The following is a 12439-nucleotide window of genomic DNA, read 5'->3' as shown; positions in this document are numbered from 1 at the left end:
TTTTTTAAAACTCTAGATGTAAATTAAAATGTGTACAACATATTATACTATTAAAATATAAATATATCATTAATCAAAATGCAATAAATAGACATAATTTTCCAGTTAAAAGACAGAGAAATCAGAATAGTAAAAAAAAAAAAAAGGTTTTGCATATAGACAAATGAATTCTTTTTTTTTTTTAAGATTTTTTATTTATTTGAGAGATAGAGCAGAGTGAGTGAGAACACAAGCAGGGGGAAAGGGCAGATGGAGGGGGGGAGCAGGTTCCCCACTGAGCAAGAAGCCTGATGCTCCATCCCAGGACTCCAGGATCAGGACCTGAGCCAAAGGCAGTCACTTAACCGACTGAGCCACCCAAGTGCCCTAGACAAATGAATTCTAAAGTTTATATGAAAAAGCAAAAGACTCAGAATAGTCAACTCAATACTGAAGGAGAAAAACAAAGTTACAAGACTGACACTACCTGACTTCAAGGCATGGTATAAAGCTACAGTAAGCAAGACAGCATGCTATTGGCAGAAGAATAGACAAATAGATCATTGGAACATAACAGAGAGCCCCAAAAAGATGCCCATAAATATAGTCAACTGATCTTTGACAAAAGAGCAAAGGCAATACAATGGAGAAAAAAATCATCTTTCAACAAATGGTGCTGGAATAACTGAACATTTATATATAAAACAAAACAACAACACACAAAAAAAACCCCCGACAACATAATTTAGAGACAGAGCTTATATTCTTTACAAAAAAGAACTCAAAACAGATCACAGACCTAATGTAAAGTGCAAAACTAGAAAACCCTTGGAAGATAAAATGAAGAAAATCTACATTGCCTTGGATATGGGGATGAGCTTTTAGATACAACACCAAAAGCATGATCCATGAAAGAATTAATTGCTAAATCAGACTTTATTAAAATTAGAAACTTCTGCTCTGTGAAAGACAGTATCAAGAGAATGAGAAGACAAGCCACAGACTGGGAGGAATATTTGCAAAAGACACATCTGATAAAAGACTACTACCCAAAATACATAAAGAACTCTTAAAACTTAATAATAAGAAAATGAACAACCAGAAAAAAATGGACAAAAACCCTGGACACCTCACCAAAGAAGATATGCACGTGGAAAATAAGCATATGAAAAGATACTCCCCATATTTCATCAAATGAAAACAACTAGATACCACTACATACCTACTAGAACAGCCAAAATTCAGAACACTGACAACACCAAATGCTGCCAAGGATGTGGAGTAACAGGAACTCTCATCCATTGCTGGTGGGAACGCAAAATGGTACAGCCACTTTGGAAAATAGTTTTGTAGTTTCTTAAAAAAACTAAATACGCTCTTACCATACAATCTATCAATCATACTCCTTGGTATTTACCCAAAAGAGCTGAATACATATGTCCACACAAAAACCTGCATACAGATGTTTATAGCAGCTTTATCCCTAACTGCCAAAACCTGGGAGCAACAAAGATGCCTTTCAGTAGCTGAATGGATAACTAAACTGTGGAACATCCAGACGATAGAATATATTTCATCACTAAAAAGAAATGAACTATTAAGCTATGAAAAGAGAAATGCTAATGCACATCACGAAGTTAAAGGAACCCAATATGAAAATGCTACATGATGTATATTTCCAACTATATGACATTTGATGTATGTTCCTTGGAAAGGAACCCAAGTTAAAGGAACCCAATATGAAAATGCTACATGATGTATGTTTCCAACTATATGACATTTTGGAAAAACTACAGAGATAAGACTATTGTTTGCCAGGGGTTGGGAGGGAGGGTGAGATAAACTGGCACAGCACAGAAGATTTCTGTATACTATCATAGTAGATACATGTTATTATATGTTTTCTAAACTCACAGAATACACAATACAAATGGTGAATCCTAATATAAACAATGGACTTTGGGTGATAATGATGTGGCAGTGTAGGTTCATCAATCATAGCAAGGCCACCATTGTAGTACAGGATGTCAGCGGGGGAAGGGTATGTATCTATGGGTGCAAGGGGTATAGAGTTACCTTCTGTACTTTTCAACCAATTTTTCTGTGAGGAAAAATCTCTAAAAACTAAAATCTACTAAACAAAGAACTAAGAAGGAAACATTGAGATATTGCTATTTACCTTGGATAGAAGAAAAGTATAAGTACACAGAAAGGTTGGAAGTAAAAAAAAAAGAAAAATATTTACTAGGCAAACAAACTACAGCTGCATGCTTAAACATGGCTAGATCTCCAAAAGCAGGTTTCAGAAGAATAGTAGCATATGATTCCATTTTTTAAAGGGCAAAATAGGTAAAACTAAAAAATTAAGGATTTATAGATGCATATGTATGTAGCATAACCATAAAGCAAGCTGTTACAGAAATGATAACACAATAATCAGGATTATAGTTATCCCTAGAGAATGGGAGAAGAAGACAACTGGGAGGAGAACACAGTGGGTTTCGGAAGTATAAATAATATACCATTTCTTAAGTTGGATGTTGAATGCTTAGGTGTTGGTTTATTCATACTCTTTAAACTTCACATGTACATTGTGAAATTGTAGGAAAAAGGTGACAGAATTTACTGGGCTGGATAAACAGTCCTACGGTAGGCTTCACACAAGGTTTGCTGGAGCAGATCCTACTTTCTCTCTCTGCTTTTTTTAGAACTCTCTCTCCAAATGTCAGTTTCATACCAAGGTTTCCTTCACTGTCACAAAATGGCTGTAAAAGTTCTGGTTCACTAAAAGGGAGGGCTTCTTTTTTTCAAACTATCAAACAAAAGTCTTTGACTTCACACATGTCAAACATATGTAGGTTATACATCCTGCCTGAGCCAATCCCTGTGCTGAGGGCAGTTGGGNTGTAGGAAAAAGGTGACAGAATTTACTGGGCTGGATAAACAGTCCTACGGTAGGCTTCACACAAGGTTTGCTAGAGCGGATCCTACTGTCTCTCTCTGCTTTTTTTTAGAACTCTCTCTCCAAATGTCAGTTTCATACCGAGGTTTCCTTTCTTCACTGTCACAAAAGGGCTGTAAAAGTTCTGGTTCACTAAAAGGGAGGGCTTCTTTTTTTCAAACTATCAAACAAAAGTCCTTGGCTTCACACATGTCAAACATATGTAGGTTATACATCCTGCCTGAGCCAATCCCTGTGCTGAGGGCAGTTGGGGCGAGGCCAATCACTCTCTACTCAAGATGTGGGTGGAGGACGTGGAAGCAACCAACCAGGGTGAACAACTCTGCCTAGTTTGCCTGAGACATGGTTTAGCATGGATCGTTCCACGTCCCAGGAAACCTCTCAATCCCGGGCGAACCAGGATGGTGGGTCACTCTACAACCAATAGCATAAACATAAAAATCAGCTGCCTCCAAAATCCATGCTCAAGTCTTCCTATCAGGGAGTAGATGTAAATAAATGAATATTTCTAATTCTACTTTCTGAAAATAGACATCTTTCTCCCACAGAACTATGAAATCTTTTTTAATTATGTAATTCCAGAGTCTATAAAGAATTTCTTAGGATTTTTCTCTTTCTCTTAAATGATCAATTAATATTTCTCATGTTTTCTATATTTGACAGAATTTTCCAGGCTGTCAGTGGTATTCCTGAACCTTCTTTAGAATACGAGCTCTTCAACAGACATTTCCCAAAACATGAGATTCAAAGGAGGTGCTGTGTACACTTTGCAGCTTCAGAAATATTTCCTTGGCTATTCCCCAAATCTTCAGTGAGGTGGGACCTAGAAAACTCTGTCTTCTGAGAAAGAGCCTTTATTTCCTGATATAAAGAAGGTACTTAATGGCCATTTTACTTAGAGCAATGTAGTTTATTACTTCTTTTCTTATTAAAGCGTGGCAAATAATATCCTGGTTAATTTCATAATTCCTCTCAATTTACACTTCTTCTTGTTTGTAAATATTCTACCAGTTCCCTTGATGAACTTATAAAACAAGTTTTATAGTAAGTTTCATTTCCCTCTTAATGTCTGTTTGGTTTTTATTGTATCTAAATGTCTAAAACTGAGACTCTGAGGTTTTGTCCAATTATCGNCCAGGGTGAACAACTCTGCCTAGTTTGCCTGAGACATGGTTTAGCATGGATCGTTCCACGTCCCAGGAAACCTCTCAATCCCGGGCGAACCAGGATGGTGGGTCACTCTACAACCAATAGCATAAACATAAAAATCAGCTGCCTCCAAAATCCATGCTCAAGTCTTCCTATCAGGGAGTAGATGTAAATAAATGAATATTTCTAATTCTACTTTCTGAAAATAGACATCTTTCTCCCACAGAACTATGAAATCTTTTTTAATTATGTAATTCCAGAGTCTATAAAGAATTTCTTAGGATTTTTCTCTTTCTCTTAAATGATCAATTAATATTTCTCATGTTTTCTATATTTGACAGAATTTTCCAGGCTGTCAGTGGTATTCCTGAACCTTCTTTAGAATACGAGCTCTTCAACAGACATTTCCCAAAACATGAGATTCAAAGGAGGTGCTGTGTACACTTTGCAGCTTCAGAAATATTTCCTTGGCTATTCCCCAAATCTTCAGTGAGGTGGGACCTAGAAAACTCTGTCTTCTGAGAAAGAGCCTTTATTTCCTGATATAAAGAAGGTACTTAATGGCCATTTTACTTAGAGCAATGTAGTTTATTACTTCTTTTCTTATTAAAGCGTGGCAAATAATATCCTGGTTAATTTCATAATTCCTCTCAATTTACACTTCTTCTTGTTTGTAAATATTCTACCAGTTCCCTTGATGAACTTATAAAACAAGTTTTATAGTAAGTTTCATTTCCCTCTTAATGTCTGTTTAGTTTTTACTGTATCTAAATGTCTAAAACTGAGACTCTGAGGTTTTGTCCAATTATCATCAAAACAACAAATACCACCAATGGAAATGTTAAGTTATTTGATTGTTATTATGTAAAACAGATAGGAATAATTTGGTATGTTATACGTCTCTCACTTGGTTAATTTCAAGGATGATTTGTTGAATTTCCAGGAATCTCTGTTAAAATGGAGATTTTAGGGCCCTGCCACAGAATTAAATCCAATAACTTGAGTGGTAGGCACCATGCTATCTGCTTTGAACAATGATCCTGAGACTAACCACTCATCAAAATCACCTTTGATGGATTTATAAATGCATATACCAGGCAGAGCTTCCAGAGATTCTAGTTCCACAGTTTTAAGATGACCATGAAATCTACAGTTCTGAGAGTCTGAAACCAGACTGGTGAAATTCCATGGTTGAGGCTTGAATTAAACACGTTCAGTAAACAAAGAGATTGGGCAACATAAGGGGGTTGGCTCNTAAGGGGGTAGGCTTCCAGGGGGTTTCAATGAGAAATGTCATAGAAAGCCCCAAAAGCAAAAAACAAAAACTGCAGTTTGGAGAGCTTTTGGAATATAATTACAAAGCTATTATCAGTGAATGTAAATATGATGAGTAGCAAGGCAGCTTCTTTTGCATAACAATTTTGTCAGAGTTGATGAACCATTTCTCCTCNAGGGGGTTTCAATGAGAAATGTCATAGAAAGCCCCAAAAGCAAAAAACAAAAACTGCAGTTTGGAGAGCTTTGGGAATATAATTACAAAGCTATTATCAGTGAATGTAAATATGATGAGCAGCAAGGCAGCTTCTTTTGCATAACAATTTTGTCAGAGTTGAACCATTTCTCCTTCAAGCCCAAAGCTGTTGGAAGTAAATCCCATTATAGCACAGGGTTTGTTTTCCCCCTGGTGTCTGTTGACCAAGGACATTTTCTGGTCAAGAATTCATTCAGCAGCTTTGCCGTACCCACACAGGAAATGGCTGTGACCTTTCCGGCCCATAAGGTTATGCATCTTGACAGGCAGCACAGCGCCAATCCCTCCAACCACGCAGCACAGACGACCTCACACGGTTCTCCTGAGGCACGCTGTTACTCATGTTGTTCAATCACATTCAGCAGGTCTGGAGCTGAACGTCATTCAGAGTATCAGAAAGGCAGAAAAGCTGTGCTGCCGATCCTATGGAAATCCTCAGTGAGAAGCAACACGCAGAGCTGGCTGGTTATTTCACTGATGTGCCTTCACGTCCAGAAATGCCGACCCCTTCTGTTCTTGTTACCTTCCACCACATCCAACTACAGCGCAAATGTGAACTCTGATTTGTCAGAAACTACAGAACTTGTTACAAAATATTAGATGCCTTCTTTGTTCCATATTATATATGGAAAAATGAATCCAGCCCCTGACTTTAGAGAGCTTATCATTAGTTGGAGTACTAGCACTAACGCACGTTTCACATGGGGCTCTTTCATTTACCAACGTTAGCTCTGTTTTGACCCATGTCAGGGACAAAGCCTATCTCCTGCCCCCCATAACACCTACACGCATACACACAACACCTACTGCAACCACATTGCAAACTGGCCATTTAGCTGCACTGCTGAAGACTCCAAACCAACAGCAAGTGTGCACATGACACACTGGATAAACGCCCACTGTTTGATTCCTCCGCTGTCTCTGTCTTTTCTCTTCCTGCCCACCTCCTTATTTTTCAGTAACAGTATGAATTCTTATTTCCTCATTATTTCATACCAATTCAGCTAGATACGTGCAGCATCACATTTCAACCTCTACCCCAAGTTACTTACCAAAATATTTCTACGAATGAAATACAGTTTTCTTTCCCAGGAGAAGTCTAGTGAGTAAAAGTTTCTCCACCTTCAACTTTTGAAACAACATTGAAAAACACGAGAGAATATTAATCAAGGGCTAAATTGTGTGGTGCAAGGAAATGCTTCTGTAGATGGGAAGAGACTGAGATTATCAGCAATGGCTAGAGTGTTCAAGGACTTGCTGCGGTGCCCTTCCAATGTGTTTCCAGAGCATTTTACGATTCAAGGAATCAATGCTTGTGTATTGTTGGTTAACGGGGCTCTCTTCTTATTAAACTCTAATTTCACTGAGGACAGACACTCTGCCTGTATCACTATTTTCTATACCCAGCACTGAGAACAGTGCTTTAGGCAAAATAGGGAATCAATCAATTTAAGCTGAAGGAATGGCTTGACTGAGCCTGGAAGGATGTGTGAGATTTAGGTGGTTTGAAGTAAAAAGAGGATACTTCCCAGCAGGAAGAATAAAGTCAGCCAATTACTAGAGAATTTAAAGAGTAAAAAAAATGGACTTAAAATAGAGTAAAGGTGTGTGCCTGGGTGGCTCAGTCAGTTAAGCGTCTGCCTTTGGCTCAGGTCGTGATCTCAGGGTCCTGGGATCAAGTCCCACATCAGGCTCTGTGCTCAGCAGGGAGTCTGCTTGTGCCTCTGCCCCTCTCCCCTGCTCATGCACACACACACTCTCTCTCTCAAATAAATAAAATCTTAAAAAAGAAACATAAAGTAAAGGAGTTGACGAATATTGGGAATTAGGTATGTATATGTTAGAAAGTGGTTAGATAAAAGAGAACTTAATGCCTCATTGCTGTAGAAAACATAATAATTCAGAAACAAGTGTTGGTGAGGATGTGGAGAAAGGGGAACCCTCCTGCATTGTTAGTGGGAATGCAAACTGGTGAGGCCACTGTGGAAAACAGTGGGAAGTTTTCTCAAAAGATTAAAAATAGAACTACTCTAAGATCCAGAAATCACACTACTGGGTATTTACCCCAAAACATACAAACGCTAATTCAAAGGGATATATGCACCCCTAAATTTACTGGAGCATTATTTACAACAGCCAAACTATGGAAACAGCCCAAGTGTCCCTTAGATGAATGGATAAAGAAGATGTGGTATATATACACTATGGGATATTATTCTATCATTAAAAAGAAGGAAATCTTGCCATTTGCAACAACATGGAGGACCTAGAGGGTATAATGCTAAGTGAAATAAGTCAGAGAAAGACAAACAGCATCTGATCTCACTCATATGTGGAATTTAAGACACAAAACAAACAAGCAAAGGAAAAAAAAGAGAGAGATAAACCAAATCAAGAAAAAGACTCTTAACTATAGAGAACAAACTAATGGTTGCCAGAGGGGAGGAGGGTGGGGGAGGGATAAATAGGGAATGAGGATTAAAGAGCGCACATATCATGATGAACAAAAAGAAAGAGAAAAAGAAAATAGAACAATTGGAAATTTTTAAATGTAGCAATGAAATAATTACAGTGATAATTTAGAATTTAGCATCCAAGAGCCTTAAGTAGTATACCTAGTTTAAGGGTCACTTACGACCCTTGCTTATTCAGAGTGTCATAAAATATTTGGATTTCTCATACTACAGCAGAGTTGCTGTCTCATGTATTTATCCTGTTCCATTTCTTTCTCTTTCTGTGTCTCTCATGCCATTTCCAGTCTACCAAACAGACATTATATATGTAGCTTAGGCTAGTCTATCAGGTGGAAAACACTCAAAAAGCTTACTTAAAAAGAGGCATTAGGGTCTTAAAATATAGGTTCTCCTCGAGTGATCTGCAAAAACATTAGAAGCAGAGATGACAATTTAACCCTTGGCAATGACTACAGCAGCAATTTCAATAATCACAGTAGGGTTAGAATGTTGTGGGGTGGAGAAGCAGGTTAATTTAAACTTCAGAGTATACCTCAAACTACACATAATAACTAGTAGGTTAACAGTTTATTAATAAGGTTGATCTACTTGAGAGCAAAGGGAAAATTAAGCCTTCAGTGTTTATATGGCATAAATCTCTGATAGCTGTCATCCTTCCTGTTGTGATCACCCTGTAAAGACAGGATAGATCCCCATTCAAAATTTGGACCAGATGTTATCAATGATGCCACACACACACCAAGAGGGTATGAAAACTTCACTTACATAATCAGGCTTTCTGGGGAAACCAGGGCATATCTACCTAGATGGTCTGCAAGTGGCTTGAGATATCAGGGAAAGGTGCCTGGCTTTAGGTTTTTATGACTGGAAAGGGTTGGGGCTGAGATGAGGGTTTCTGCTGGTGGGCAGGGGTTTGCATGGTTTCAAATTCCCACTGTCACCAAAGGAGGAAGCACACAGATTTTCTTATGAACATGCTCAGATTCAGGGAATAGGGCAGAAAAGGAAAAGAAAGGGGTGATGGGGCATCTGGGTGGCTCCGTCGGTTAAGGTTTTGCTTTCGGCTCAGGTCAAGATCCCAGGGTCCTGGGATCTAGCCCTGCAGGGAGCCTGCTCTCCCTCTGCCTGCTGCTCCCCTTGCTTGTGCTCTTTCTCTCAAATAAAAAAATAAAATCTTCAAAAAGATAAAAAAAAAGAGAGGGTGATGTTTAAAGCTAGCAGAAGTTAAACTTCAAAAAATGAAGTCAGACTCTATTTTATTTTCATAGTGAAATCTGTTTGATTTGTTTCAGTGTGGATCCAAGAATCACAATAGTTTTTTTTTTAAAGAGAAAGACATACATATTTGCCTTTTCCCAAGTAATCTTATATGATACAGTATCAGGATGTGGTGTTATGAATTGTGTGTGTGTGTATTTTAAAGACTTTATTTATTTATTTGAGAGAGAGAGAACATGAGAGAGAGAGGGAGATCACGAGCCAGGGGTTGGGGTAGAGGGAGAAGCAGACTCCCCACTGAGCAGGGAGCCTGCTGCTGGATGCTGGACTTGATCCCAGGACCCTGGGATTATGACCTGAGCCAAAGGCAGATGATTAACCGACTGAGCCACCCAGGCGCCCACCTGATATTAAAATAAAAATAGTCTTAGCATTATAATCAATTCTCCAACATTATTTCACTCTAAACAATAGCAACCTCATTCCCACAGTCAGAGATTAGTTTAGAAACAGGCACGTGATAGATGATGTGGCCAATGAGACTTGAGGGGGAGCTTACTGGAGAATTCTGAGTAGGGTTTCCTCCTAAAAAGAAAACAAAGAAGAGAAACTGCTCTATTTCTTTTTCTGGTAGTTGCCAAGCCTGAAAGTGCCATCTGAAAATGCCGAAGTTAAAACATCTTGTTGGTATACTTTTTATATAGAAACTCTTTGTCCAAAAACTACTCGAATACAAATCAATTCTTAGGTACTCAATCACACTTTTAAATGAACCAGATGATACAATGGCAGTATGCAAATCGTATGTTAGCCATGGTGTGAGAAGATCTGGGTTTCAGCTCCTGTTCCAACATTTACCAGAAATGTGACCTTGAGTAAATAATTTCAACATTTTGGGCATCAGTTTCTTCATCTGTGAGTAGTCAGTATTAATACTCACTAAATGTGCTTTGTAGGGTTATTGCGGTAGCCAAATGAATTCATGTTTTATTAATTACTTACTTAAAATATATTTAATAAGGACCAGCTATTGCTAAATATTATGACAGAAGCTCAGAGAAGACTGGTGAATAAAACAGATAAAATCTCTGCCTTCTCATTGCTTATATCTAGTTTAGGCAAATTTTTCCACATGTTGCAAAGCCCAGGTACATACGTATCTTTTTTTTTTTTTTTAAGATTTTATTTATTTACTTGACAGAGAGAGAGACAGCCAGCGAGAGAGGGAACACAAGCAGGGGGAGTGGGAGAGGAAGAAGCAGGCTCCCAGCTGAGGAGCCTGATGTGGGGCTCTATCCCAGGACTCTGGGATCATGCCCTGAGCCGAAGGCAGACACTTAACGACTGAGCCACCCAGGCGCCTCAATGTATCTTTTTATGTATTTTGTATTCATTTTATTTACCATATGTTTATTAACGTCTGTCAAGTGGGAAACATTATTTTAGGTGGTTTGGATTTAAAAATAAAGGGAACACAATTCCTTTTGAGAGGTACTCCATTATGTTACATATAACTTAAGGATCTTTGTGTTTCTACATCAAGAAAGACCATTAGGATTAATATATTTTTGCAAACCATTTTCCAGGAGATAGTAATTTCCTTCTGGCTCCAAATTGCTACAAAAATCAAATTATGCCCCACAAAAAAGACATGCCAACAGTGTCTCCTTAAAACAACAACAACAACAACGATGAACTTAGGAAATTTAGGAGTCTCATTCTTCAGTGACATCACAGCTGTTAGTAAGGAAACGTGTCATTACTATTTCCTCTGATCAGTCTTTAAATCTGGTTTTATAGCCACATGCTTATCTGTTTCTGTTGAAAAATAATCTAACTCACAACATATTATTTTTACTTTGATATTTTTTTCAGAAAACATATGTGGTTTCTCTAGCAAGGGTAGGAGATGATACAAAGTGATAGGGATTTTAATATACACGCAAACAGAGCAGGTGGCTATGATGGAGACAGACATGAACACTAACCTTCATTCCCATAATCGCTTTGGCTGAGTTAGCATTTTTCGGCACTGTACGAGGTCTTCACATGTGTGATTCTTATGAATCACTCCAATTTGGAATGAGTGGGTGACAGCTGTTCTCTTCATTTTACATGCAGGAAAACCTCATAGAGAAGCACCACGAGGCACCATTTCCAGCACCAAGTAAAAGTCAATAGAGATGTGTAAGAAAAACTCAACTCTTTATGGCAAGATATACTTAGATTCCAAAGTTACCTTCGCAACAATAGCTTTAAAAGGAATGCATTTTCTAATATGCATATATTTCATATTTAAATGAAAGAAATGACTATATTTCTGAAAGCCTACCAAGATGACACAATTAGTGATATCATTTCCTTGGCAGAAAATGGCAAGAGCTTGATGCCATTACCAACATGTATCAGACTGTGTGAGATGGCGACAAACACATTTTCTATACCAAGTAGAAAGATGCCCTTGCTTGTTTCTCTTACATTTCGTGCCACTAACAGGATTGTAGGATGTGCAGGCTTGATGCTTATCTTGCAGTATTTAAGACTAAGATGTTAAAATTTGTTAAGATCTTTATTAAAACAAAGCCTTATGTATTGGGCTATATTCTTGAAAACTTGTTCTAGATATTTTAATTAGTTTGTGAGAATTTTTAAGGCAAATGAGAAAAAAATTATATCATATTCAAGCTGCCAAAAATTACTATTGTTATGAATTTTAAAATCACCATAGAACTCTATCTTGTGGTGAAAATTTGTAATTAGTATCAAAACTTGCATACATCTCTCAAATATACAACTTCTCTAACATCAATAAGCTTCTTTGCTAAAGCACTGAGGCTAATATCCTAGGTTTTCTTTTCTCCTCATTGATTCTGGAAGATTCTGGAACCTCACCAATGAATAGCATGGTCATTTACCTTCCAAAAACCTTGCTAAAATTTTAAATGGTTTATATTTCTCTTAAAATTAAATATTTTTATTAATGAATTGAAACCATCAATTATTTTCCCTCAATTTTTCTGGACAAATGTATACACTCTCTCTCTCATACTGACTCACACTGCTTGCTCTGTTGCCACCTGGGGCATAGCTTCCCATCCAAATGAAATCCACAATCCCAGACTAAGC

Source organism: Ailuropoda melanoleuca, chromosome 4 (assembly GCF_002007445.2).
Source record: "Ailuropoda melanoleuca isolate Jingjing chromosome 4, ASM200744v2, whole genome shotgun sequence".
In the NCBI taxonomy this organism is placed as follows: Eukaryota; Metazoa; Chordata; class Mammalia; order Carnivora; family Ursidae; genus Ailuropoda; species Ailuropoda melanoleuca.
Note: the sequence above shows the minus strand (reverse complement) of the source record.